The sequence below is a fragment of the Ictidomys tridecemlineatus genome, chromosome 5, assembly GCF_052094955.1.
Source record: "Ictidomys tridecemlineatus isolate mIctTri1 chromosome 5, mIctTri1.hap1, whole genome shotgun sequence".
Taxonomy (NCBI): domain Eukaryota; kingdom Metazoa; phylum Chordata; class Mammalia; order Rodentia; family Sciuridae; genus Ictidomys; species Ictidomys tridecemlineatus.
The window spans coordinates 173,432,606-173,460,413 of record NC_135481.1 but is presented as its reverse complement, the minus strand read 5'-3'; the positions used below and the strand labels follow the sequence as shown (position 1 = coordinate 173,460,413).

The 27,808-nt window shown below is 42.2% G+C and overlaps 1 long non-coding RNA gene across 1 annotated transcript; it reads right to left on the bottom strand.

The window, feature by feature from the left end:
- Nucleotides 1-4,349: 4,349 nt before the first annotated feature.
- On the bottom strand, nt 4,350-16,267 carry LOC144378074 (uncharacterized). Its single transcript, XR_013439597.1, has 2 exons — nt 9,976-16,267; nt 4,350-8,479 (listed from the first exon to the last, which is right to left on the bottom strand). It is a non-coding gene; the product is annotated as an uncharacterized LOC144378074 (long non-coding RNA).
- Between the last annotated feature and the right edge of the window lie 11,541 nt (nt 16,268-27,808).

Sequence of the window (27,808 nt, the reverse complement as noted above, 5' to 3'; positions counted from 1 at the left end):
GCTAACACACAGCTGGGGTTGAGATTCCTGGTCTCAACTCCTTGTGATCCTCCTGTTCCCCTCACTTCTATTTTGAGAATGGGGCACATGACTTTTGTTATGGTTTGGGTCTTTAAAGTCCCCCAAACAACTCCTGGGTTAAATGCTTGGTCCCCAATATGGCAGTGTTCAGAGTGGGGCCTCTGGGAGGTGATTGGATTATGGGGTCTCTGGTCTCATCAAAAATGGAGTCATCCACTCACAGGCCCTTGGGAGATGGTGAAAATTTTAGGAGGTAGTCCTAGCTGGAAGAGGTCGGTCACCAGGGATGTGACGTAGAAGGTGTATTTTGTCCCTGCCCACCCCCACCCCCTCTCTCCTTTCTGGTCGCTGTGAAGTGAACAGCTTCTCTCCACCACGCACTCCCCACCATGATGTTCTGCTTCGCCCACAGGCCCAGAAACAACAGAGCCAAGTGATTATTGACCAAAAATCTCTGAAACCATGAGCCAAAAGAAATCTTTCCCCCTTTAAATTTATCTCCCTCAGGTATTTTGTCACACAAATAGAAAATTGATGAACACAACCTCTTCTGGCTGTGAGCAATGAGAGGGACTCTATCTAATGAAGGTTCTTAGAAATTTTTACTCAATCTCAAAAGGCATGAGATCTTTTTTGCCTCTACATAGTGTCAATGACACGGTACTCCTAGATCAATGGCAGCCATCTTGGGATCAGGAGGGAACAAGATTAAGAGGATGAACCAACTCCCCAGGGATGGATGGCAGAGCAGAAATATAGGAAGGATTTGACTCCTTTGTGGTACATTGTAAGAATCAGTTGATCCTGCAAGCATTTTATTTCTTATCTTCTTGAGTGAAATAACATTTTATTTATATTTTCACCCACTGAGCTATACACAGCCCAAAGCTTCCCAACTGGCACAATTTAAAATTTGCTCTAATATGCTTTTGAACTTAGTTCAGGTGTCTCCCATTTACTATCACTAAAGCGTTTCTACAACACATTCTTAGTAAAATTGCCAGTAGTGAACCTTTTATAATAAATAAGAAACCCATTATATTAAATAGGAAAAGTTATAATGCATCACACATCAGTCAAAAAAATCAATTTCTTAAAACTTTATTAAATCTCAGAAATATGCCTATAAGTTTTTAAAAACTGTTGTATAGACACAGAAGAGTATTAGGGCAGTGAAACTCCTTGTCTGATAATGTAATGGTGTCATTACACATTTCTCGAAACCCATAGAATGTGCATCAAGAGGGATCTTCATGTAAACTATGGAATCTGGGTTGATTATGCTGCACCCATGTAGACCCTGGATTATAATAATTATACCACTCTGGAGGCGGGTGTGAGTAACAGGGGAGGCTGAGCAAGTGTGGACCAGGGGTAAATGGAAATCTCTGTAGCTTCCATTTAATTTTTCTGTGAACCTGAAAGCACTCTTAAAACATAAAGTCCTTTAAATAAAAAACAATCTATTGTGTTAGGATATAAAAAGCTTAATATCCTTTCCAGATTACCTATAATTATAAAGGTTGTTAAGCACTTGCTTTGTGCACAGGACCAAAGCCTCTCTTGTTGCCAACAATGGCCACGATGCCCGATCCCTTTGTTGTCCCAAGGTTGAATGTTTGTATCTTCCTTTTATTCCACTCATTCGGCTATTGTTCATTGGTACATGAAATGTTTTCATCATTCAATGTTAGAAAAATGGAAAATGATAACAACAACTACTTTAGGATTGTGTTCAGAAGCACAGGACAAGACCAGAAAAAATAAAAAGGCCTAAAGAACCTACAGGCTTATGTGGGTCATGTGACAAGAAGTCCCAGGTGTGCCTCCTGTTTCTTTTGTCCCTCTCTCAGGAGTGTGAAGTCTTTCATCTCCTGGCTTTGTGGCCTCCTGGTTGTGTGAAGTGTGATGCACATCCAGGGAACCCGTCCACGTTCCAGACGGGAAGAACAGAGGAAGAGTAAGAAGGTGGAAGGAGGTGAGCCCACAGACTTCCTGGGAGTCTCACCCAGACATTTCCACTACCCTGGCCAACGAGGATCCCTGCGACTGAAAGGCAGGGGTCACTCAGTTATTTTTTTCTACATATTTACCTGTAATTCTGAGTTTCTCCCGAGTGTTATTTGGGATATAATGAGAAACATTTTTCCCAAGATAATTTTATGATATTCTGTTGAGTAGGGATGTAAATATAAATGTTTCCCAATACATAATTTGCTAAAGAAAGTCACTATTATTGGCATATATATATATATATGTATATATTATTATCAAGCTTGAGTATTATAAACTAAGAGTGATTCTATTAACAAAATGTAAACTAGAAGAACATTCTGCATGATACGCCTGAATGCCTTGGAGGTCTTTCCTTACAGTTCTACCTTATCTTTGGCAGCCGTGGCATAGTAAGCATACCAATGCGTAGACATACCGTAATTGGTGTGTCCTGTTCAACAATTTTTTTCAAATTGTTCACCATTATAAATAAGGCTGCATTGAATACTTCTACACAAACATCTTTATCATTTTTTTCCAGTTGTTTAAATGAAATCCTTGAAATTGGTAGGCTTCTGTAAGTTCTGCAAATTGTTCTGCAAATCGTAAGTTCTGCAAATCTTGAATTTTGATCCCCATAGCCAAATTACCCTCTAGAAAGGTTGGGCCAACTCCACTACTTCTCCATGGCTGGGACAATGAACATGCATCACAGTGACACCTTGGCCCGCTTAGATAGAGAGGGGGATGAATGGCTCGGTGAATGTAGCCTTTAGAAGCCGAGAGCTTCATAATTCAGACACCAATTACATTTGGAAATGAGATTAGCACATGGAATCTTCTCATTCATCTCTTTGGGAGTTTCAAGGTTCCACGGCTGGGCAGATGAGACAATAAAACAAAACCAGTGAAATGAAGGCAGTGTGGACCCAGGACATTTACCCTGATGAATGATTCCATTTAGGACCAACTTTCACAGCGGTTTGCTCAGCTTTGTGTTGAAGAAGCGTCCAGAAGGCTGCATCACAGTTTCCCTCCATTAGCGATCCTTCTATCTATAACCCACACCTTGATCTCATTATCCCCTTCTCAAGAGTCTGTCAGACCCTCCACCCCAAACATGTGCTTGAATGATGCCCAGGTACATTCTGGTAGAACAGTTGCTGTTGGTCACTGCATAATAATAATGGCAACATCCATAATAATATGAAAGCTAGCACTTGCTTAATAGGGAGTTAGTGTTTGGTGCCTAATTTGCAATTTGGGGTGATGAAAAAGTACTGGAGATGGATGATGGTGATAGTTATCCAACAACGTGAATGTTCGCCGTTCAACTGGATTAGACATGTAGACAGGGTTAAAAAGGGCAAATTGTATGTGACATATTTACCACAATTTTTTAAATGGAAAAAAAAATCAACTTCTGGCCATCCCATCGTAACAATAAGCAAAACGTTTAACAAATCAAAAAAATCAACAACCCTTTTTGGGTCACGAGAGAAGTGAGATCACGGGACAAACTGATGCCCCCGAAACTGGAGAGAGAGAGAGATGGGTACAGAGAATCACAATTACCCGAGCAAAACCCCTGACTACAAACCTCTGTTGGGAATAAGCACCAGGGTAAGAAAATCGGAACTGTCATGGGCAAATTGCTGAAGGCTCAGTGCAGGGACATCTGAGAGTTGAAAACTCTGGGGACCCAGGCATGGGAAGCCCCCATACTTATGAGTTTTACCTTCTGGAGCTTTGCTAGGTTCTCACAGTGAATAATGGGAAAAAATCCCCGTATGATGCCAGCAGGAGAACTGGGAAAAGGAATCATGAATTGAACTCAGGGGCACTCAACCACTGAGCCCCATCCCCAGCACGATTTTGTGTTTTATTTAGAGACAGGGTCTCACTGAGTTGCTTAGCACCTCGCCTTTGCTGAGGCTGGCTTTGAACTCAGGATCCTCCTTCCTCAGCCTCCAGAGCCACTGGGACTACAGGCGTGCACCACTGTACCTGGTTTAATCGCTTTCTTATATGTCACCACAAGAAATTTGAATTTGAAATTCAGAATACAACCTATTTACATTAATGCCCTCAAAATAAAATGCTCAAGTATAAATACATGAGGGAAATTACAAAACTCTGAAGAAAGAAACCAAAGAAGAACTAAAAAAAAGAAGAGATACTCTGTGTTCACAGAGAGACTCAAGATTGTCATTCTTTTAGACTAAGTCTATAGATTAAAGGTAATGTCAGTCAAACTCACAGCGAGTTATTTTGTAGAAATCAACAAACTATTTATATGAGGAGGCAAAATATCCAGAAGAGCCAAAACAATATTCTTTCTTATTTATTTATTTATTGGATACCAAGGATTGAACCCAGGGGTGCTTAGCCACTAAGCCACATCCTCAGCCCTTTTTTATTTTTTAATTGTGATACAGGGTCTCAATAAGTTGACTTGGGCCTCCCTCAATTGCTAAGGCTGGCTTTGAACTCCTCTGCCTCAGCCTTTCGAGCCACTGGGATGACCCAGCATGTGGCACCACACCCAGCCCAACACAATATTGAAGAGAAAAATAAAGTTAGAGGATTTCCACTACTTTATTTCAAAATTTACTGTAAAGCTATCGTAATCAAGACAGTGTGCTATTGGTGAAAGAATACACAAATAAATCAGTGGGACAGAATAAAGAGTCCAGAGGTAGTTTCCCATAGAGTTGGCTAATCTTTGACAAGGGAATGAAGGCAGCATAATGGAGAAAAAATTGGTTTGTCAAAAGCTGATGCCGGAGGAACTGGACATCCACATGCAAAAAAATGAACTTCAACACAGACATTATACCCTTCACTGAAATTAACTCAGTATATCATAAATTCAAATATAAAACACAAAACTAAAACTTCTAGAAGATAACAGAGGAAAAAACTCCAAATGACCTTGGGTTATAGTAATGACTTTTCAGTACAACACCAAAAGCATGATCCATGAAAAAACTGATGAGCTAGACTTCATTAAAATTAAGAACTGGGGCTAGGATCATGGCTCAGTGGCAGAGTGTTTGCCTACTAGCATGTGTGAGTGAGGCACTGGGTTCGATTCTCAGCACCACATATAAATAAATAAATAAATGTCCATCAGCAACTAATAAAATATTTTTTTAAAAAAAGGTCTATCGACAACTAAAAAACATTAAAAAAAAAAGTGTTCTGCAAAAACAAAAAGCACAAAAACCAGCTCCGCAAAATATGATGTCAAGAGAATGAAAAGCCACACAGTAGAGAAAATATTTGCAGAAGACACACTAGATGAAGGACTATTGTCCTACAAAGATCTATTTAAACTCAAAAACAGGAAAACAACAACCTGATTAAAAACTGGGACGATTTTAGGCACAGTGGTGTACACCTGTAATACCAACTGCTCTAGAGACTGAGGCAGGCAGACCACAAGTTTAAGGTCAGTTTGGGCAACTCAGGGAGACCCTGAGTCAAAATAAAAAGTTAAAAGGGTTGGAAATGGAGCTCAGTGGTTCAGTATCCATGTACCAAATGTACCAATCCCAATACCAAAAAAAAAAAAAAAAAAAAAACCACCCAATGGGCAAAAGACCTAAACAAGCAGCGATCAAAGAAGATATAAAGATGGCAAATAAACATATGTTCCATATCATATGTAACTGGGGAATTGCAAATTAAAGCAATGAGATACTATTAAGAATGGTAAAAATCCAAAAACTGACAAAATTAAATAGTGGGTTGATCCATGGAAATCTATTCCTTGTTATTAGCAATACAAAATAGTACATCCACATGGGAAGGCAATTGGCCCTTTCTTATAAAATTAAATGTATCCTTACCATATGACCCTGCAGTCATGCTCCTTGGTATTTATCCAAGGGAATTAAAAACTTACATCCACACAAAACCTTGCACGTGGATGTGTGGTATTGGTGAAAGAATACACAAATTTATTTATTATGATTTATTTATTATAATTGCCAAAATTTGGAATCAACCAAGCTATCCATCAGTAGGTGAGTGTGGTATTGGTAAAAGAATACACAAAGAAATCAATGGGACAGAATAAAGAGCCCAGAAATAGTTTCAACACTAAGAAGGTATGAGCTATCAAGTTATGAAAAAAATGCAAAAAAAAAAAAACAACCTTAAATGTATTACTAAGTGAAAGAAGCCAACCTTAGAAGGCTACATACTCTACGATTTCAACCATATGACATTCCATAAAAGGCAAATATGGAGATAGTGCAAGGACTGATGGTTCCCAGGGTTTAGGAGGAGAGGAATAATGAAGAGGAAGAGCACAGAGGATTTTAGGGTGGTAAAACTACTTCATATGACACTGTAAAGAGGGATACTTGTTCTTGTACATTTTTCTAAACTTGTAGAACATACAACATCAGGTGTGTACCCTAAGGTAGGGGCTGCTGGAGTTGTGACTCAGTGGTAGAGCACTTGCCTGGCATGTGTGAGGTCCTGGGTTCAATCCTCAGCACTGTATAAAATAAATAAATAAAATAAAAGATTCATTGACCATTAAAAAAATTTTTTTTAAAAAGTGAATCCTAGGGCAAACTATGGGCCCTAACTAATTATGTACCAATGTAGATCAATTGATTGTAACAAATATACACTCGGATTTGAAACGTTGATAGTTTAGGAGGCTACACATATGTAGAAACAGAGGATATATGGGAAATCTCTGTACCTTCACTTAATCTTAATGCAAACCTTTAAGTGTTCTTTTAAAAATAAAGTCTATTTTTTTTTTAAATCTAAGGAAAAGCAGCCAGCACTTACTGTGTGCTGGGCACTGTATACACACGAGTCAATCTTGACAGCAATCGTGTGAGGTGGTTCCATTGCCAAGTTCAACTACACTTGTTTGAATGAAACTGTACAGAAGTTGACCTGCATAGGACCTCAGGAACCTGAGAACTGACCACAGTCTGGCCTGCCTCGAGGACAGGAACCACTGAAAGAATTTCCATGCCTTCCCCCAAGGCCAGGTTTGGAATTTTGAAAGTTGACTCTGACTGCGGATATAGGAGAGGAAAACGGCGTTAAAGAAGCAAGCCAGGAAGCTGAGCAGTTATTGAGAGGTGACGGTGATCGGAACCTGGGCAGTGGTTGGGACTTGGGAGAAAGAATCTCCCAGCCTAGGACTAGGAGGGAGAAGTGTATCCAGGGTGATTCCCTCAGCCGCCTTGACTTTCTCCATATCCATGGGGGCTCCTGACTGCAAGCCACTGTGACCAACTGTGACTGATAGAAGCAGAAAGGAATAGGATGGAAAGATACAAGGTGGTGCAGAGACTTCCCAGGGGAACTCAAGAATGGAGCTAAGAGGCAGAAACTGATGTTTCTGGTACCGCCCCCCCCACCAGTGCTGGGACACAGTTGTGGCGAGCAGTTGTAGTTACACTGTTCATGTCCTACCTCAGGGACCTGCTCCATCTCTGTTTTTCTGTCTTGAGGTTTTCTAGAAACCTCAGGATCCTGCTCAGGCCATGCACAGGAACAATCAGAAATGTTTGCAAGTTACTGCCCCTTATAAGCCATCCAATGGTGGCGGATGCGGGGTGGGGGGGGGAACCCAGTGGATAAATGCTTAATATTCTCCTGAGGTCCCGAGAGAGTTGAGCCTCCTTTTTCTTTAAAGAAGCGCCTTGAGAATGTGCCCTTGGTAACTTCTCCCCCTTCCCTCTGTCCTTCTATTTTCTTTTTCACACTTACCCTCCAGGGATCACCTCCCAAATATACCACCTCTAAGGTTCTCATTTCAGACTCTCCTTTCAGAAAAACCCAAAGTCAAAGAAAAGCAGGAAGTATGTTTGAAACCAAAGTACAAGCAGGTGCAGGAGGGCAGCACTGGTCGGAGGAAGCTCGAAACATGGTAAAACTCACCACTGAGCCCTCCTGCCAGAGCACCTGCAAGCTACCTCAGCCCGCAGCCACACCTGTGGCAGGTATGTGACTTTCCTATGACTCTGTCCTTTCAAGCAAGGCTTCCTCGTCATCCTCATTTCCTAGGTCACTTGCTTTCTCTCCAAAATGTGGCTGTGCATACCTGACTGGCTGAGCCCAGGTCATACGTCCCTACTGTAGCTGTAAGAGAACCTGGAAAACTGAACATGACTCCTTTGAAGCTTCCAGAATCTCAAGTGATATCTCATTAAGACTCGTGATACAGGGGATTCTCTAACTATAACCCAGGAGTTTAGAGGCAGGGTGACTCCCCAAATTAAAAGGACCTCTTTCCCACTGTCACACAGGTCAGAGCTGAAGCCACTTGGATGCTTCACACCCTTGTCCTGACAGAGGCTGGCATCTGGTGCTGATTCTGAAAGTCGAGGTATGGTCTTGACCTTGATTTCCATTTACCAAGTTTGGATTCAGTTTCACGGTACTCAGAAGAGCTGCAGCAAACCCAGCCCCACCAGGTAACCTAAGGACAGAAGCACAAAAGAGTTATAATTGCCCTATCTTCCCCTTTTTCATTTCCCGTCGGCTCAGTCTGCCTTCTGCTGATCTCTGAAGTGTAATTCAAAGGACTGAGCTGATTTACTCCTATCCAGTCCAGCTCTCGGACCAAATTAACAAGTGCTTCATCCTGAGACTGGGAGAGCAGGTGCTGCTGGGAGGTTATTGCTCAGCTTTCTAGCCATGCTGTTGAGAGAAGGCAGGCTTTTGCATTTGGAGGCAGAAGACACAACCCTCTAGAGGAGATAAGGACAGTATCCACCAACGAGTCCCCTCATCCACATGGAGATTAAGGGTCAGGAAAGACTCCAAAAAAATCCAGTATTTCTGATGAGTCTGGAAAGAAGGGAAGAAATCAACTCCACCTGAAAGGAGAGAGGTCAGAGGCGCTGCATGTGTAGAGGCCTGGAGGAAGAAGAAGGGGGAAAGAGTCAAAGAGCAAACCCAGAGAGACAGCTTACAGACCCAGCCAGTAAGAGGCTCACTGCTACTTTAAGGGATCTCAGACTCTCTCAGAAAACTTACTTTTGAAAACCACCCCAGAGCCAGGCACAGTGGTGCACACCTGTAACCCCAGCGGCTCAGGAGGCTGAGGCAGGAGGATCATGAGTTCAACACCAGCCTCAGCAAAAGTGAGATGCTAAGCAACTCAGTGAAACCCTGTCTCTAAATGAAATATAAAATAGGCCTGAGGATGTGACTCAGTGGTCGAGTGCCCTGAGTTCAATCCCTGGTACTCAAAACCAGGAAAAAATAAAAATAAAAAAAACACCCAGAAATGAGTTCATGTCATACATACATGGACATGGGTACCCACTGGCAAAGGGCACAAGGGTCCCCGGTGAAGAATCCATTGTGGAAGTCAATCCTTCATTTGCAGATGCACAAACAGGTCCAAAGAAGGCCAAAATGATCACAGCAAAATACTGATTCTGCCACACCTTTTTTTTTTTTTTGTCTCTCATCCTGGTTATAAACTTACCTCAAGTGACTGATAATCTCTATTTCAAAGGGAGGAAAAAATAAAACTGATTGGAAAATTCACAAGCCAGGACAGGGTTTGACAGCTGGTGTATTTCACCGGAGGTCCACTCAGCGTCCAGCCAGATGGCTCACGGAGCAGCCCCAAGGTTATGATCACAGGTCCTTTTGCTGGGGCCTTTCAACTTCTTAATAGAAAAAGGCTCCCACCCATTGCCAGTGAGAGCCCGGATGAGGTTAGGTGTAAGGATGATGAGCCTAGATGTGAATGTTCTGGAGATGGACTGGGAATATGTTCCATTCAGGCCCCAAACCGGATCCCTCCCCTATTCTGTGACTGTCTGTTACTAAACCTGCAAAGTCGAGTTCAAATTCCCTAGAGATTAAACCACTGGTGGCCCCTGAGGGAGAGAGGTCTGGATGCCCCATGATGGAGACTGTCAGGTGAACTCCTGGTTCGGGCTTTCCGCTTTCTCTCACCTGAGCCTTTCTAGAATTCTGGAGTGGACATTATATCCCCTCTGAGGCAGCAGGGTTGACCGTCTCCACTCTGCCAAAGGGTTGGTCATTCCCCAGCTCAGTTTCTTCCTCATTTACAGTGTTGCAGGCTCAGCAATGTCCACTGGTCTCATCAAAGATGGAGAGGATACTTCTGCTTCAGGGCCTCCTTATTGTCTGGAGTGGATTTTTTAATGAGATGATAGAAACAAAACTCAGTCATCCTGAACACACCTCCCACGACAGAGCTCTGCACTTAGAAATGGTTTAAGATGGTAAATTTCATGTTGTGCATTTTCTTTTCACGGCAATTAAAATCAGGATAAACAAAACAGCCTTCTTGAAACCAGAAGTCACCACCTGCCTTCCCCACACCCCCAAGAAGTTTCCATGAAGTTTGCAAAACAAACAGAAGCCACATCTTTGGAGATCTGTTTATACGGAGAATTGGAACATTTTAAGTCCCTCTGCACAATTTATTGAGGACCTTGGAGAGCAAATCTTCTCCAAGTGTGGTTCCTGGCCTGGCAGAGGCATCATGCCTTGGAAATGTGTTAGAAAAGCAAATTCTTGGGTCCTACACCAAACATTACTGAATCAAAAACCTTGCAAGTAGGATCAGCAACGTGTGTTTTAAGAAGTCCTCTGTGACTACAGATTGGGCATCAGCTTTGTGATGTTAGATGCACAAAACATCAGAATCATTTATCAAGAACAATACGGGGGAAAGAGAATGAAATCAAGCAGAGGCTGAAGTCCATAAGCTGGGGAAAAGGTGGGAGAAATGATGAAAGGGGAAGGAAGGAAAGATCCCCATTCACTGAGAACTCCCCTGCCGCAGTCTGGCTGGGCACAGAATCACGAGCCACTCACACTTTGTAGATTCAAACAGCAATCCTTTATTCCCGAACTCACACCGGCCCTGTACAAACACGTTCTGGGAAAATCCAAGTTCTGCCCCAAAATTCACATACTCCACCAGGCTTTGAATCCCAAATACTTTCTGAATCCCACGAGAACTCAACGGGAACTCAGGCAGCAGGATACGCCCTATTCCCAGCAGGAATAACCTTAAACCTGGAACTGCCCTAAACCTAGATTGTCCTAAACCAGGAACGCCCTAAACCCAAGGAGCGGGATACTCCCTAAAACCTGCAGGATACACCCTAAACCTGGATCCGCCCTAATCCAGTAGGATCCTCCCTAAACCTGGATCCACCCTGGTCCTTGAGCAGGGTCACCTTTCTCAAACATGCATGCAATGTCACAGCGAATGTCCAAGGCAAGTCCATTTCCAGGAGTCCTTCCTCTAAGCAACATGGGGTACGCTGGCAAGGAAATTTCCATGCGTCATTCCTACTTGGCAATGGCCCTCAGCACTCCCCTGTGCCAGGCCCCATTCTTATCACATTGAATTCTCAGTTTCCTTGAAAAGAATGAATTATTTCCTTCATTTTACAGATAAAAGAACTAAAGCTTAGCTAGTGAGGAAGGATTTTTAACCAAGGTCTGCCTCACTCCTTGAGCTCTTCTATTTATTTTCCACACCTCTCTTCTTTAAAATTAACCTCATCACCAAGGATATCACTGGCTATGGAAGACAAGAGGTGGGGGAATAAAACAAGAGTTCCCCTCTGCAATTCAGCCTCCAAAGCAGAACTCAAATGCACCTCCTCTAAGAAGTCCTTTAGGACTGCTTTGCTTAAAAACTTACCCATAGCCAGGCACAGTGGCACATGCCTGCAATCTCAGCCACTCGGAAAGATCTGGAGTTCAAAGCCAGCCTCAGCAAAGGCGAGGTACTAAGCAACTCCATGAGACCCAGTCTCTAAATAAAATACAAAATAGAGCTGAGGATGTGGCTCAGTGGGCACTGCCCCTGAGTTCAATCCCTGATATATATTAAAAAAAAAAAAAAACAAACAAACCTTTCCCATAGTGCTTCACAATACTTGACATACAGTAAGTACTTAACACAATTTATTGTAGAAGAACTCAAACCTTTGGTCCTAAGACCCCTTAAAAATAATTGACATTTGTCTTAGTCCATTTTCTGTTGCTATAATGAATATCACAGACTGCGTAATCTATAAAGAATAGACATTTACTTAACACATGATTCTGGAAGCTAGAAAATCCAAAACATGGGTGCTGGCATGTGGTTGGCATCTGGTGAGGGCCTTCTCACTGCATTATAACATGGCAGAGGATGTCACAAGGTAAAACAGAGAAACCGTGTGTAACAGAGAGCTCTTTCTTTTTTTCTTTTTTTGTACCGGGCATTTAACAACTGAGGGGCACTTGCCCACTGAGCCACATCCCCAGCCTTATTTTGTATTTTATTTAGAGACAGGGTCTCACTGAGTTGCTTAGCTCCTCGCTTTTGCTGAGGCTGGCTTTGAACTCGGGATCCTCCTGTCTCAGCCTCCCAGCTGCTGGGATTATAGGCATGTACCACCGAGCCTGGCAAGAGCTCTCTTTTTATAATAAAATCACTCCCTCAATAACCCATAATCCATTATTGCACTAATCCATGGATGGACCCAGAGGTACCACTTCTCAAAAACTATGAACATATGGCTAAGGATTAAGTTTTCAACACATGAAACCATACCAACATTCATAGACAAATATGAACTTCAACCTAGACTTTATACTTTTACCAAAAAAAACAAAAACTCAAAATGGATCAGGCATTATATGCAAAATATAACACTAAATTTTTTTTAGAGAAAAAAATAGGAGAAGCTGGGTGCAGTGGCACACGCCTATAATCCCAGTGGCTTGGGAGGCTGAGACAGGATGATTGCAAGTTTGAGACCATTTCAGCAACTTGGCAAGACCCTGTCTCAAAATAGAAAATAAAAGGGATGAGGATGTGACTCAGTAGCTAAGCGCCCCTGGGTTCAATCCCTCGTACTAGGAAAAAAAAAAAGGAATAAGAAGAAGAAAAAGAAAAAGAAATCTTTGGGTATAGGGCTGGGTGAGAAGTTCTTAATGTTAGTATCAAAAGCATGATCCATAAAAGAAAGAAAGAAAGAAAGAAAATAGATTGTTCAAAATGAAAACCTTTTGCTCTGACAAAGACTGTGTGGAGGGGGTCAAAAGCACTGAGAGAAAATGCTTGCAGACCACATATATGACAAAGCACTGGCATCCACAACATATAAAGAATTCTCAAAACTCACGTAAAGACAAACAACCTAATTAGAAAATGGGCAAGAGACATCACACTGAAAAGGAACTGTAGAGTTGGCAAATAAATATCACAAAATTCTCGACATTATTAGTTATTAGGAAAATGCAAATCAAAACCGTTATGAGAGACCCCCTGCAACCCTCAGAATGGGTACAATAAGGGCAATTCAGAATGCGGTTGAGAACCCAGAGAAAAAGGGAAATGGTGAGACTGGAGAAGATGGGTCACTCAGGAGTTGTTGGTTGGAGTATAAAGTGGTTCAGCCACTCAGAAAAAAAAAAAAAAACTTACATCAGTTTCTTAAAAAATTAAACCTGGTAAAGTGCTTCTGAGTTCAATCCCCAGTCCTGAAAAATATGAAGGTTATATATTGCATATTTCTATTTATATAACATTCTTTTTATGTTTTTTTTTTACAGTGCTGGGGATTGAACCCAGGGCTTTGCACATGCTAGGCAAGCAGTGAGTTATATCTCCAACCCCTTTTAATTTTTATTTTGAGACAGGGTCTTGCTAAATTGCCAAGGCTGACCTGGAACTTGTGATCTTCCTGCCTCAGCCTGCACAGCCATACTCAGATAATATTACATTCTTGAAATGACAATATTATATATAAAGAGAACTGGGATTAGGGAGAAGGGAGAGAAGGATTTGGCTGTTGCTACAAAAAGCATAAAGGATCCTTGTCATGGATGGATCTATTCTGATGATGGTCATATAAATCTATATCAATAAAGTTGTATAAGATTAAACACACACACACACACACACACACACACACACACCAACATATGTAAGACATGAAATCTGGCTACAGTGGGTAGATTATATCCATGCCAATTTCATGGTTGTGCTATTGTACAAAAGTCATCTAGGATATCCGGGGGAGAACTGGTATTCAAGATCTCACTGTGTTATTTCTTACAATTGCACATCAGTCTACAGTGATCTCAAAATCATGACTTTTTAAAAATAGTATTGAGAACTACAATGACATTTGCTATATTCAAAACTAAAATGGAGACATTTTGCAAGTCTTTATTAATAATAGTCTTTTAAAACAATAATAAACCAATTACATACTAATTTAAATCAGTCCTAAGCTGCCCACCTGTCCTGTCCAGAAACCCACCAAGTACTCTGACCTGGGCCTCCCTGTTTTTATGAAATATAATTGTCTTTTCAAAAAATAAAGTGAGAAGAATGACATTCTTATTTCTGCAAAACTCTTTACTACCTGGCTTCATAGACAACTAGATTCCTATATCTGCTTCTGCATCATAATATGTTGGGATATCGCGAATCAGCCTCTGAGGGGTTTCCTATAGGTGTCTATGCAGAATACTCAATTCTGAGGTAGGACCAAAGGCAAATAATGTCTTAATGTTTTTATAAAAATAGTTTTAGCTGGGCTTGGTGGTGGATGCCTATAATCCTGGCAACTCAGGAGGCTGAGGCTGGAAGATGGCAAGTTCGAGGCCAGCCTCAGCAACTTAGTGAGACCCTGTCTCAAAAAAAATTTAAAAAGGCTGGAGATGTAGCTCAGTGGTAGAGCACCTTTGGGTTCAAGCCCCAGTCCTGCCAATAAATAAATAAATAATAACCAAATCAGAACAAAAATGGTTTTAACCTCATAGATCTCCTCAAAGACTCTCAGGCTCCCATGTATCCCTGAGCCACACTTTGGAAACTCCTGTGTTGTTGTGGTTTGTCCCCAAGTGCTCCTGACAGTGAGCAAGGGCAGAAAGAGTCTATTTTTTTTTATCAAGTGCCTTGTACGGTGCCTAGCACAAAACTAATACCCAATAAATAGCTGAGATGCAACAGAAGATGAATGACTTGTTTGCTAAGAGAGAAGGAGGAGAGAGGGGGGGAGAGAGAGAGAGAGAGAGAGAGAGAGAGAGAGAGAGAGAGAGCGCCAATCTGCTTGACAGTACATGGCTGTAGACTTTTAGTTCTGAGTCAGAATAAAGGTCAGCTTGTTCTGGTATAGCTTGGTCTGACGGAACAAACATTGTTCTGAGAAGCTAGGAGGGTCCTGAGGCATGAGACCTGGGCATGCAATGACAGAGTGGCCTTTTGGAAAAGGTCTCCCTGTGTCATGATTTCTCACAAGTCTTGCCCTTGATGCCTCTGCACACCATTCAGAGCAAGCCTGGGAGGAAGGGGCTCAGCAGGTCACACAGAGACATATTAAATTGTTTTCTGCTAATTTTAAATCTTTCTCATAACCCTAACTTCCCAAGGCTGTCCACAGGGTACCCATGAGTGGCCAGTCTCAGCCCACTTGGTCCACAGCTGCCCCGGGAAGGAGAAAAGAATTTCAGGCCACCATTTCAGGTTATGAATCGGTTCTCAGATCTCACCCCAAGTATTTATCCAAGCTTATTTTAGTAAGGAACCCAGAAAAGGGATGGTGATAACTTAATATTGCCACTGAAAAATGTCTGCTGTGTCAGACACTGAGCCCGATATTCCAAGATGCCCGAGGGTGGCCCCTGCCTCAAGGGGCCTCTGATCTCCTGGGAAATGACTTGACCCCACTCCAGCCAGCAATGGAGATTGTAAAGGGATGAGCACTCAGTGAAGAGAAATCAACCTTCCTGGGATCAGGGAACAGGGGTACATTTGACATGGTCCTCGAAAGGAAAAGAGAGGTGCTGGCCAGTAAGTAGGACAGCACCCAAAGGTACTGTGCGAGGGAAGGAGGACAGTGGGATGTCCTAGCACAGAGCTCAAGTGACAGTGGTCAAACTGAAATGGAAGTTTCTTTCTTTCTTTTACCATGATCCAGGCTTACTAATCTATGGTTCCCACAGTGACCCCAGAGGATCGGGAGCCCATGCTCCTTCCTTCCTGAGGCTCAGGAGGCCCAGCCTCTGTCCATCTGCATGGACCACAGTCACCATGTCTGTATTCTTGCGGTGGAAGTGGAGAAGGGGCAGGAAGGCATGACCTCTCCATCGAAGGACACAATTCAGAAGTTACATACTTTGGCTAGGGATGTGGCTCAGTGGTAGGGCACTTGCCTAAGAAGGTACATGGTCCTGGGTTTGATCCCCAGCCCTGCAAAAAAAAAAAAAAAAATTTAAAATAAAGAAGTTGTACAGCACCTCCGCTCATATCACATGGGCCAGAACACAACTGCAAGGGAGGCCGGGAAAGGCAATCTAAACTCGGGGCTCCTGTGGCTCTAGGAGAAACTGGAGAACAACTAGGGGTTTCTTCCCCAAGCCCAAAGGGGAGAACACAGAGGGAGGCTTCAGAAGGAGCGAGGTGTGTGTTCAGAAGCTGTGGAATGGAGAAAGGAAATAGCGTGGGAAGGTGGTTTGGGGTCCATGGAGAAGAGGGGCAACAAATTGCAAAGCTGCAGACCTTATTTTGGAATTCAGTTGATTCTCAGGCTTGAGTACTCAACAGCACAACCTGAAGAACCCGGATTTTGGGCCCCCAACCCCAGAGTGCCTGATTTATCAATTCTTCTGTGGGGTTCGAAATTATGCATTTCTAAACAGTTTCCAGACACTGCTGTTGTTCGGTTCCAGGGTCTTTTTATTGGTGGAGGGGAGTACTAGGGATTGAATTCAGGGGCACTGGACCACTGAGCCACATCCCCAGAGCCCTATTTTGTGTTTTATTTAGAGAGAGAGGGTCTCACAGAGCTGCTTAGCGCCTCGCTGAGTCACTGAGGCTGGCTTTGAGCTCGGAATCCTCCTGCTTCAGCCTCCCAAGCCACTGGGATTCCAGATGTGCACCCCCCACACCCAGCTGTTCCAGGATCTTAGTCAAATGTGGAGCTTCAGGAAGTTCTCTGGAGATGGAGTAGAGGGAGATGATGTCTGTATTCAGAAGGCTGAGTCTGTCCCAGCAACAGAGAACACACTGTACCGGAGCGTCCCGAGCAGCAGAGCTTTACATCCTTTTGATCCTTGTGTTCCCGAGAAATTACACTCAAGAAAACCAAGGGTGCTAGAGAGCCTTCCAAGCAAGGCCTTAGAATTTCAATGCCCTGGGGTTACTGGCCACTTCTTGGCAGGGCTGATGTCCCAGTCTCCACCCGGATCTGCCGTTTCTTTGCTTTGGGTGCAGAAGCCTGGGTCTGGATGGTCATGGGAAGGTCCCTGTCCTCCCGGCTCCTGGGTTTCTCCATCAAGACACTAATAGGAGTCATTTGCCTGTCCAAGGTGCCAAGACTATCAGGTGGTGCCCATCAGAAAATTGGACAATGGCCGGGGATGTGGCTCAGGCGGTAACACGCTCGCCTGGCATGCGTGCGACCCGCGTTCGATCCTCAGCACCACATACAAACAAAGATGTTGTGTCCACCGAGAACTAGAAAATAAATATTTAAAAAAAAAAAAAGAAAAGAAAATTGGACAGTGTCCCAAGGCTATGGGGACTCCAAAACTTATCTACAGTTGGTTAGAGACTAAGTTGGCAAAACTAAACTAGAAATTAAACAAATCAGAATTTTAAATGCCCACATCCTTTGATTTAATAGTTCCATGTCCAGTAATTGAGCACACAGAAACACTCATGTGCAAAAGACCAGTCTAGTTATTTATTAGTGGTATTGGAGATTGAACCCAGGAATGTTCACCTCTGAGCTACATCCCAGCCCTCTCTTTTTAAAATTTTTATTTTGAGACAGGTTCTCAATAAGTTGCAAAGCTGGAAATCCTCTTGCCTCAACCTCCCAAGTTGCTGGGATTCCCTGGTGTGCATCCCCACACCCAACAAGACAAGATTACTCAAAGCCTTGGTTAGTCAGCTTCCCTTTACTGTAACAAAGTACCTGAGATAATTAATTTATAAAGAGAAAATAATTATTTTGGCTCACAGTTTCAGAGATTTCAGTCCAAGACCAAGGGACCCACTGCTTGGGGATTCCAATGAAGCAGCAAGAGTGTGGTAAGAGTGTGGGACAGAGAAAACTGTTCCCTTAAGGACCTCTTGTAAGGCTCACCTCTCAAGGGTTTCACTGCCTCCCAACAGCACCACCCTGGAGTTCAAGCCTTTAGCACATGGACATTATTATAATTTCCACCTTGAATGTGGAAATTATAATAATGTCCATTGTTTGTACTGGCAAGAGACAGGAAACAACCTAAATATCATCCACATAGGCTGGTTAAATAAATCATGGTACATCCAAAATGGAATAATGGGCAGTCCTTAAAAATAAATTAGATTTAGCCAGACATGATGGCACATGCAGGTAATCCCAGTGGCTTGGGAGGCTGAGGCAGGAGGATCGCAAGTTCAAAGGCAGCCTCAGTAACTTAGCAAGGCCCTAAGCAACTTAGCAAGACCCTGTTGCAAAATAAAAAATGAAAAGGGCTGGGATGCAGCTTGGTGGTTAAGTGTCCCTGGGTTAAATCCCTCGGACCAAAATTTTAAAAATAAAATAAAATAATTAGCTGTATATGCTCTCATTTAGAATAATCTCTGAGATTATATATATACATATTCATCCCTGAGACAATAAAATCCATGATATGTGTGTGTGTGTGTGTGTGTGTATGTGTATAAAATTCCTGAGGTTACATATGCATATATAAATAAATATATATCCTTATAATTATATATGCTGTGAATAGTGTAATATGTAATAGCATATTACACACACACATATATATACCCGCACAGAGAAGACCACTGTTTAAATGGTTTATTTGCCATTTAAAATATGTAAATATGTACATACATATGCTTATATATGTAAGATACATCTCTGGAAGGGTTTAGAGAAAGAGTTTGCCTCTCGGGATCATAAATGGGATGGAGATCCAGGTTAAGAAGGAAATTTACTGTTCACAAGAACCCTTGATTTGTAGGGTTGCCAATTTCAATGGTGTAAATACTCCCATTGTGGCTGTTCAGGCTTCAAGAATGATGTCACTGTGCAGAGCTGGAAAGAGATGTGCATCATCAGCTCTCACGAGCAGAGAGGGTCTAGCTCCAGTATTCCATTGAAAGGGACCTTGTACTTCTAAGGACAGCACCACTGACTCTTTCCACTTCATGCCTTAAAGAGTTCTTTTTCAGGGCTGTGGCTGGGGCTCAGTGGTGGAGCACTTGCCTAGCACATGTGAGGCACTGGGTTCAATCCTCAGCACCACATAAAAAAATAAATTGCCGCAGTCCGGCTGCAGCAAAATAACTGGGGGGTGACGAGCAACTTGTGTACATTGATACAGCAGGAGTGGGAGCCGTTTATTGTAGCACAGGAGGGGTATATATACATTCCACACAGCTTATCTTAATTAACATAAACTCGATACAGCAGTCAACCAATAAGGAATTTCCACACTTAATGGCTCGCTGGCATTACTTCATAAACCACTCCCTCTGGCAAAATGCCAGGCGCCATCTTGACTTGTTTACAGACCCTAACAATAAATAAATAAACAAGCCAGGTGTGGTGAGCAGGCCTGCAATCCTAGCGGCTGGGGAGGCTGAAGCAGGAGGATCACCAGTTCGAAGCCAGCTTCAGCAATTTAGCAATTCGCGAAGCATCTCAGTGAGACCCTGTCTCTAAATAAAATACAAAATAGGGCTGGAGATGTGGCTCAGTATTCGAATCCCCCTGAGTTCAATTCCTGGTACCCCCCACCCACAAAATAAATAAATAAATAAGCAAATAAAATAAAGGTATTGTGCCCATCTATAACTAAAAAAAAATATTTTTTTAAAAAAAGAATTAATTTTCAAGAACAAAATAAGCATGAACAAACACACCTTTTCAGGACTTAAGAGCAACTTCCAGGAATCTTTATAGATCTCAAGCTGGGAGTTCATTCCAGTGTTATTTGCGGTTTTCCAATGAATTTAAAACAGAAACCCCAAAATTAAAATTAAGCGTTTGCTTTTTATATTTGCAAATTGTTTTGCCATTTTTTTATGATATATTGCATACATCTATGCAACCATAAGGCAATAAAAGAATAACAAATTAATCAGAGTTAGAGTTCTGTCAACACAGCCCCTCATTCTTTTTTCTTGGTGTGGGGGGGTACTGGGGATTGAACTCACGGGCACTCAACATTGAGCCCTATTTTGTATTTCATTTAGAGAGAGGGTCTCACTGAATTGCTTAGGACCTTGCTTTTGCTGAGGCTGGCTTTGAACTCTTTATCCTTCTGCCTCAGCCTCCCAAGCCCCTGAAATTACAGGCGTGCGCCACCGAACAGGGCTTCAGCCTCTCATTGTTAAGGAGGGCCAACCATGTGAAGTAGGGAAGTGGTTTAGGGACTTTTCCAGGGCATTCATCAGAGACATGGAGGAAAAAGAATCAGATAGACTTGGATTTAAGTTATGTCCCAGCTCTGGCACTTGCTAGGGACCCTGGTTAAGTCACTTCCCTTCTAAGTCTCAACTGACTGGCGTGTTAAATGGTGAGAGTGCCCAACATGCAGATCTGCCTCAGGCTTGCTGTGTTTAATACATGAGGTTAACATGTGGCAGATACTTGCACAGAAGGCAGAGGGTTTACCCCTCCAAAATGACTTAAGTTCTTACAAAGACTCGCAGCATCTTGCATATTCCCTAAAGTCTATTACCTTATTTTAAAAGACAAAGTGTTGTTTGGGAAGACCAATAGATGGAAGTCACCTGGAAAAAGTGTTTAAAAAATAAAAGTGAACAACTTTGACACAGATGTTAAGTCATTACCCTAGGGGTTGGCCTTATGACCAAGTGTTATGCAAGTCTTTTGCAAGTTTTATGAAAGAGGATTTAAAAAAAAGTACATTAAGAAAAAAAAGAGCAACATATTAAATGTTAGGATCATAAATACAGCCCAGTGAGGTGGTCCACATCTATAATCCCAGTAGCTCAGGAGGCTGAGGCAGGAGGATCATGAGTTCAAAGCCAGCCTCAGCAAAAGCGAGATGCTAAGCAACTCAGTGAGACCCTGTCTCTAAATGAAATGTAAAATAGGGCTGGGGATGTGACTCAGTGCCCCTGAGTTCAGTCTCTGGTACCAGAAGAAGAAGGAGAAGGAGAAGGAGAAGGAGAGGAGGAGGAAGAGGAAGGAGAAGAAGAAGGAGGAGGAGGAGAAGAAGAAGGATCATAAACACAAACCTATAGGAGAAATGGAAAGACAATCTTTCCTGAGCTTAAGGGCATGTAGGATGAAATATTTTAGTATCAGTGTCATTAAAGTGCAGGATCACAATGTAAACAAGAGGGGAAATTGTATGACTTGGAAAGTGATCTGAGTGATGCAGAAACCATCTCCAGTGATAGTTAAGATATTGAGATCCCAGGGGCTCAGCAAGAGATTGAAGAAAATTATTTTGTGAGCTGAGAGTGAGAAAATCCCCAGTATATTTAAATAATTCTGAACTCTGTGCATGCACACCTAAGATAACAAATTAAATAACACACATAGATATTTGACTATTTCATCTATATCTTAAGAATTTATGCATCTCACTTGACTCCACCCCCCCCCCAGATTTTCTTTTTTTGCAATCTTCTTACCATGAAAAAGGGGAGGGTGAAAATACTCCCGTTTATATCCAGGTATGTGCCATCCAATACCTGATTTTTAAACCTCTACCAGCACAGATCTCCACAGTGGCCACTACCCCTTTGAACATGTGAGTCAGAGAAGATGTAGAAAACCTCCTCAATTTGGGGACCTCGCAATGCAAAGACATGTCTAGTACATGAAAGTACTTTAAATCCCACAGAGCTGTGTAGTCTGCAACAGTTGCGTGATTTGTGATAGTTGTGAACAATATTGTGATGACAACTGTTCTACCACAAGCCAGGCTCTTTGATGGTGCTCTCTGAAGCACTTTCCTGGATTGAAATCCCATGCCACTCTCTTCCTAGCTGTGTGATCTTAGGCAAGCTGCCTAAACTCTCTGGGCCTCAGTTTTCTCATCTGTAATATGGATACAATAAGAATAATCATACTTCACAAGGTTAATTATTCAATAAATTGGTATATATAAGAAGTGTTGGAAACAGTGCCTTTTCTTTTGCAGTTCTGGGGACTGAACCTGTGGCCTTGAACATGGTAAGGACTTCTGTTTTTTTACTTTTTGAATTTTTTTTTAGTCATAGATGGACACAATACCTTTACTTTATTTATTTATTTTTATGTGGTGCTGAGGATCAGACCCGGTGCCTCACATGTGCTAGACAAACACTCTACCACTGAGCCACAATCCCAGCCCAGCACTTCTTAAATGTTAGTTATTATCATTATTAGCACCAAGGAAAATATTTTTACTATTATGCTTCTATTTTGGCTGGGAGTGTAACTCAGTGGTATAGCACATGCTTAGTATGTGTGAAACCCTGTGTTCAAACCCCAGCACTAATAAATAACCAAATGATATATTTTTATTTTTATTTTTTTTTAATATTTATTTTTTGATTTCTGGCAGACACAACATCTTTATTTGTATGTGGTGCTGAGGATCGAACCCAGGCCTCACGCATGCCAGGCGAGCCCACTACCGCTTGAGCCACATCCCCAGCTCTATATTTTTATTTTTAATTGACACACATAAATCATACATACAAATGGGGTAGAGTGTGATGTTTCGATATATGTATACAATGTGTAATGACAAATCAGAGTGATTGGCACACAATCCCTCAGACAATTATCATTTTTTTTTGTGTGTGTGGGGGGGACATTCAAAATCCTCTCTATACTAGCTATTTTAAAATATTCAATTAATCGTTGTCAACTGTAGTTATCCTACTGTGGTATAGAACATTAGAAGAAATTTTTGACTATTTGTAAGTGCATCTGTTCTCCCCACCACACGGTGAGCTTTTATCAGCAGGGAACTTTATCAGCCAGGATCCCCAGTTCACATGCCTAAACCCAGTACTGTAAATGTTTGTTGAACCAACGGTAACTTCTGTAGAGAGAGTATAGCATTCAGGGCCTGGCACAGGCCTGGGTTCCACTGGGTGAAAGAAGTGGGCTGGGAGTCTTCTTCAGTGATAGAGCACTTACCTACCATGGGGAGACCCTGGGTTCAATCCCCTACCCTGAGAGACAAGAAAGAAAAAGAGGGAGGGAGGGAGGGAGGGAGGGAGGAAGACACTTTGAATGTTGACACCTCTTAGCTCAGCCACATTTCTCACAGCCAACCAAAATCTAAAGCAAATTCCCAGTGTGACAGAGCTAGGCAGCAAGACCCTTGACTGGATTTCATAAGTTCCTCCACGACAGGACCTGGGTTCCATTCATCTCAGTCCTCATTCTGGCAAACCACAGGAGATAATAAGTACTCAACAAACAAAGTGATGAGGAGCATTCTACATTACTTATTTTCTAACCAAACATTATTGTTTTTTCATACCTATAACAAGTACGTAAAAATGAATACCCATATTAATCTATACACATACAAAGTTTAAGACACACACACAATAATGTTGAACATGAAATCACCTAGAGAATTTTCCTTGGCTTCCTGAACACTATTCATCCAGATGTTTTTATATATGCAAAATTTGGCATGCCAAAGGCTGTATCATGTGATAGTTCAAGATCATGAGCTCTGGAATTGAATATACCTGAGTTCAAGTCCAATCTTATCACTTTTTAGTGGTAGGCCCTTGAGAAAAATCACTTAATCTCCCTGTGCCTCAGTTTTTATGAAAAGTAGCGATTATAGTAACACCTATAATAAAACTTATTGGGTTGATGAATTGGTGCATATGAGTCCCCCTTAGTAGGACTCCAAATGCAGAGCTGTAAGTCAACAAAGGTCAGCAATTATGTATGCATACTTAAATAAAACATGAGATCATACCATAGATCCTCATTTGTATTTACTTTCCTGTGCAAAAAAACTACTGTGAATATTTGTCCCATGGTACATACAGGGCAATTCCTTCCTTTGGATAACTATATTGTATTTGAAGCTATAACTCTACGTCATTAATCCTTGAACGTTTGCACTTGAGTATTTCTAATATTTTATTATTACAAATAGCCACAATAAAAAACTTAGTTGCACATATTTTTTTGCATACTTGAGTAAGTATTTCTAAGGGATAAATTCCTAGAACTAGAATTGTTGAATCAAAGTGTATGAATTTTTAAGTACTTTAATAAACAGTGAGTTATCAAATTGCCTTCCTAAAAGATTGCATTGCTGTGCACTTTGATCAACGAGGGTACTTGGGTTGTGTATATTTCAACCAGATGCCCCAATAATTTATTTCAAATGCTGCAGTAGTTGCAGAATTAAGTATTTTCTCCTGCTGATTCTGCCTTATAATTCTTAATCTTTCCCAAAATCCATAAACAACTCCTAAGAACTTAACAACCAATTTTCCAAAGCAAATATTCAGATACATTTTCTGACAATGAATTTTTAAGCTATTCCCTCATGGGGGAGGAAGAAATATTGGAATTTCCTGGTCTTTTCAGCAGCCAACAAGAACATTTGAAATTAGAACAGTCCACTAATTTTTGGAGACAGGGTGGCTGTGTCTGGGACCTTCAATTAATAGACAAGAAGCCCTCTCTGTTGGGTCTACTGGAGACCAGGCCTCTAATTCAGTGTTCCCTAAGTGTGATAAGGGTACACCTGATGCAGTCCTCCAGATGCAGGTAGGCAATACCAGGACAAGGGTTGGACCTCCTGGCCAGAAGCTGAACAGCGCCACCAAGCTGACAGTCGGCTTCTATGATGGCCAAAGCCATGCACACTTCTATTTTTTTTTTCAATTGATTTTATTTTTTTAAATATATGACAGCAGAATGTATTACAATTCTTATTACACATATAAAGCTCAATTTTTCATATCTTTGTATATAAAGTATATTCACGCCAATTCATGTCTTTATACATGTACTTTGTGGGTTTTTTGCATTACAATTCTTATTACAATATAACCACAATTTTTCATATCTCTGTTTGTATATAAAGTATATGGACACCCAATTCATGTCTTCATACATGTATTTTGGATAATGATGTCCAACACATTCCACCATCCTTGCCCCCTCCCTTCCCCTTCCATCCCACTTTCCTAGAAGTTCATCTATTCCTCCAATGCTCCCCCTCCCTATCCCACCATGATGAGCCTCCTTATATCAGAGAAAACATTCGACATTTGTTTTTCTGAGATTGGCTAACTTCATTTAGCATTATCTCCTCCAATGCCATCCATTTACCTGCAAATGCTATGATTTTATTCTCTTTTACTGGGGAGTAAAATTCCATTGTGTATATATACCACATTTTTTATTCATTCATCTACTGAAGGGCATCTAGGTTGGCTCCACAGTTTAGCTATTGTGAATTGTGCTGCTATAAACATTGATGTAATCCAAGTAATTAATAAATATATATATAAATTAATAAATATGTACTTATTAATTACTTGGGTATATATATAATATTTGAGAGTTAGAGACTACTACAAGTTGGATACTACTTCAGAGCTTGTAACCAAAAGGCCCTTTTCCATCTCCCAGACCCATCCCAGAAGCATAATTTTAATTCTGTAATCAACTTTTCATACCTGGTTTTAGTCTCACTTCTTGATTTTAAAATATTAGTCCTTTCCTATCAACTCACAGCCATAAAAGATAAGGAAACAATGGGGTTTTTTTTCTCTCTCTCTCCCTCTCCCTTCATTTCTATTTATCTCTCTCTCTCTCTCTCTCCACACACACACATACATACTCCACCTCTCCAATTTTCCCCAAATAATTATACCATAATTTTTTTTGTGAAATCGATGTGCTGTTTTACATTATGACAATGTAATATTATTTCCAGCTGAGCACTGTAGTCTATAATGATTACAATGTTTTTCTTATAAATTGTTTTTGTTCCTGGGCTTTAATAATCACCTCATGTCCTATTTGCTTAGTTTCTTATGTAAACAGCTCCAATCCATCCCCAGATTCTTTGCCAGAACCCAAATCCTCTGCAATTGCCTGAGCTTCATTATGCTCAGTGTAGGGGAAGCATATTGGAAGGCAGTCCTTCTCAAAGTGTTGTCCCAGGGACCAGCAAATCAACATCAGCATCACTGGGATTTGCTGGAAATGCAAATTATCCATCCTACCCCAGATGTACTGAATGAGCCAAGGGGCGGTTGGGGGCCCAAAAATCTGGCTTCCACCAATTCTCCAGGCAATGCTCAAGTTTGAGAAGCATTGATGGAAGAGTTAAGAGTTTGGATCCTCAAATTCAAGGCTACCAGAGTTCAAGTCCCAGTTATTCCATTCATCTGTGATGTAACAACATCCAGGCCTCCCTCTTCCTGTGCAGAAAACAGAGACACACTCTCTCCCACAGCTATTAGGAGCAGCATGGTGTTAGGCGTCATGAGAAGTCCCAGCTTTCTCTTGGAGCCCTGCAAAATCCAGCTCCACTGTGGGAGGGGAGCTCTCCAAGTTGGCTCAAGGCGTCCAGTCCAGGGCCTTCTCACTTCCCCTCCACGAGGCACCACTTCCAGCTGGTCCTCAGCCCCTTGTCCCTCTTAGCCCTCGCCCACCCTCAGCTCTGCTGCTAGGTCCTCCATCCCTAGGATGCTGAGTTCATGTCATCACCCCCACGCTCCCGCCTCAGTCCCCCAGACTCTCAGGATGCCCCGTGAGGTCTCAGCCCCGGCCCCCCTTGCTTAATCTCTTCCACCCTCCTCGGTCGGCCTCACCCATTTCTTCCAGGCCCCACCCTTCTCTCCTGGCCCAGAGCCTGCAGCTTGACCCTGGAACCGGCCCATGGCTGCCTGCCTTTAGGTGTCCACAGCCTGTTCAGCACGTGGATGGAGGGGGAAGAGGGCAGGGAGGGGTTACCAGCCCCACCCTCACCCTCTGCCTTCCCACTCTGGGGCAGTCCCCCCAAGTCCTTTAAGAAGGACTGCCTTACAGTGTACTGCACCTAGACTGAAGATAGGAGCTCAGGCAATAGCAGAGGATTTGGGTTCTGGCAAAGAATCTGGGGAGGGATTGAATGGATTGGAGCTGTTGACAAATTAAACACGAGGCACTTAACCACTGTGCCACTTCCCTGGCCCTTTTTATTTTTTTATTTTGAGACAGGACCTAGCTCAGTTGCATAGAGTATCATCAAATTGCTGGGGTTGGCCTTGAACTTGCAATCCTCCTACCTCAGCCTCCCCAGCTACTGGGATTATAGGCATGTACCACCAAGCCCAGCATGGGCAGTTCTAAGATAACAATCACTCTGAGCCTCAGCTGTCTCCTCCTTGAAAGGAGTGGCAATGGTATCCAGCCACATCACCTCCCATGGGATTTGGTAGATGGTGAGTGCTCAGGAAAACACCCAGTCCTTATCATGGCTCCGCCTCACTTGGGGTCCCCACCACATCCCACTCTCCTCCTTCCCACTACTCTTGCCCCACTCAGTTCTAGGCCCACTGGCCTCTGTGCACGTTCCTTCCCACTCAGGGCCTTTGCATCTGCTCTTGCCTCTGGCATGGAATGTTCTTCAGTAGATATGAATTTGGCACATTCTTTTACTAAAATCAGATCTCTGCTTAATGGTCACCTCCTTAAAGAGTTTTTACCCAATCCTTTTTTTTTCTTTCCCTTTCTTTTTTTCTTTTGGCACAGGGAATTGAATTACCCAGCCCTTTGTTTTATTTTGA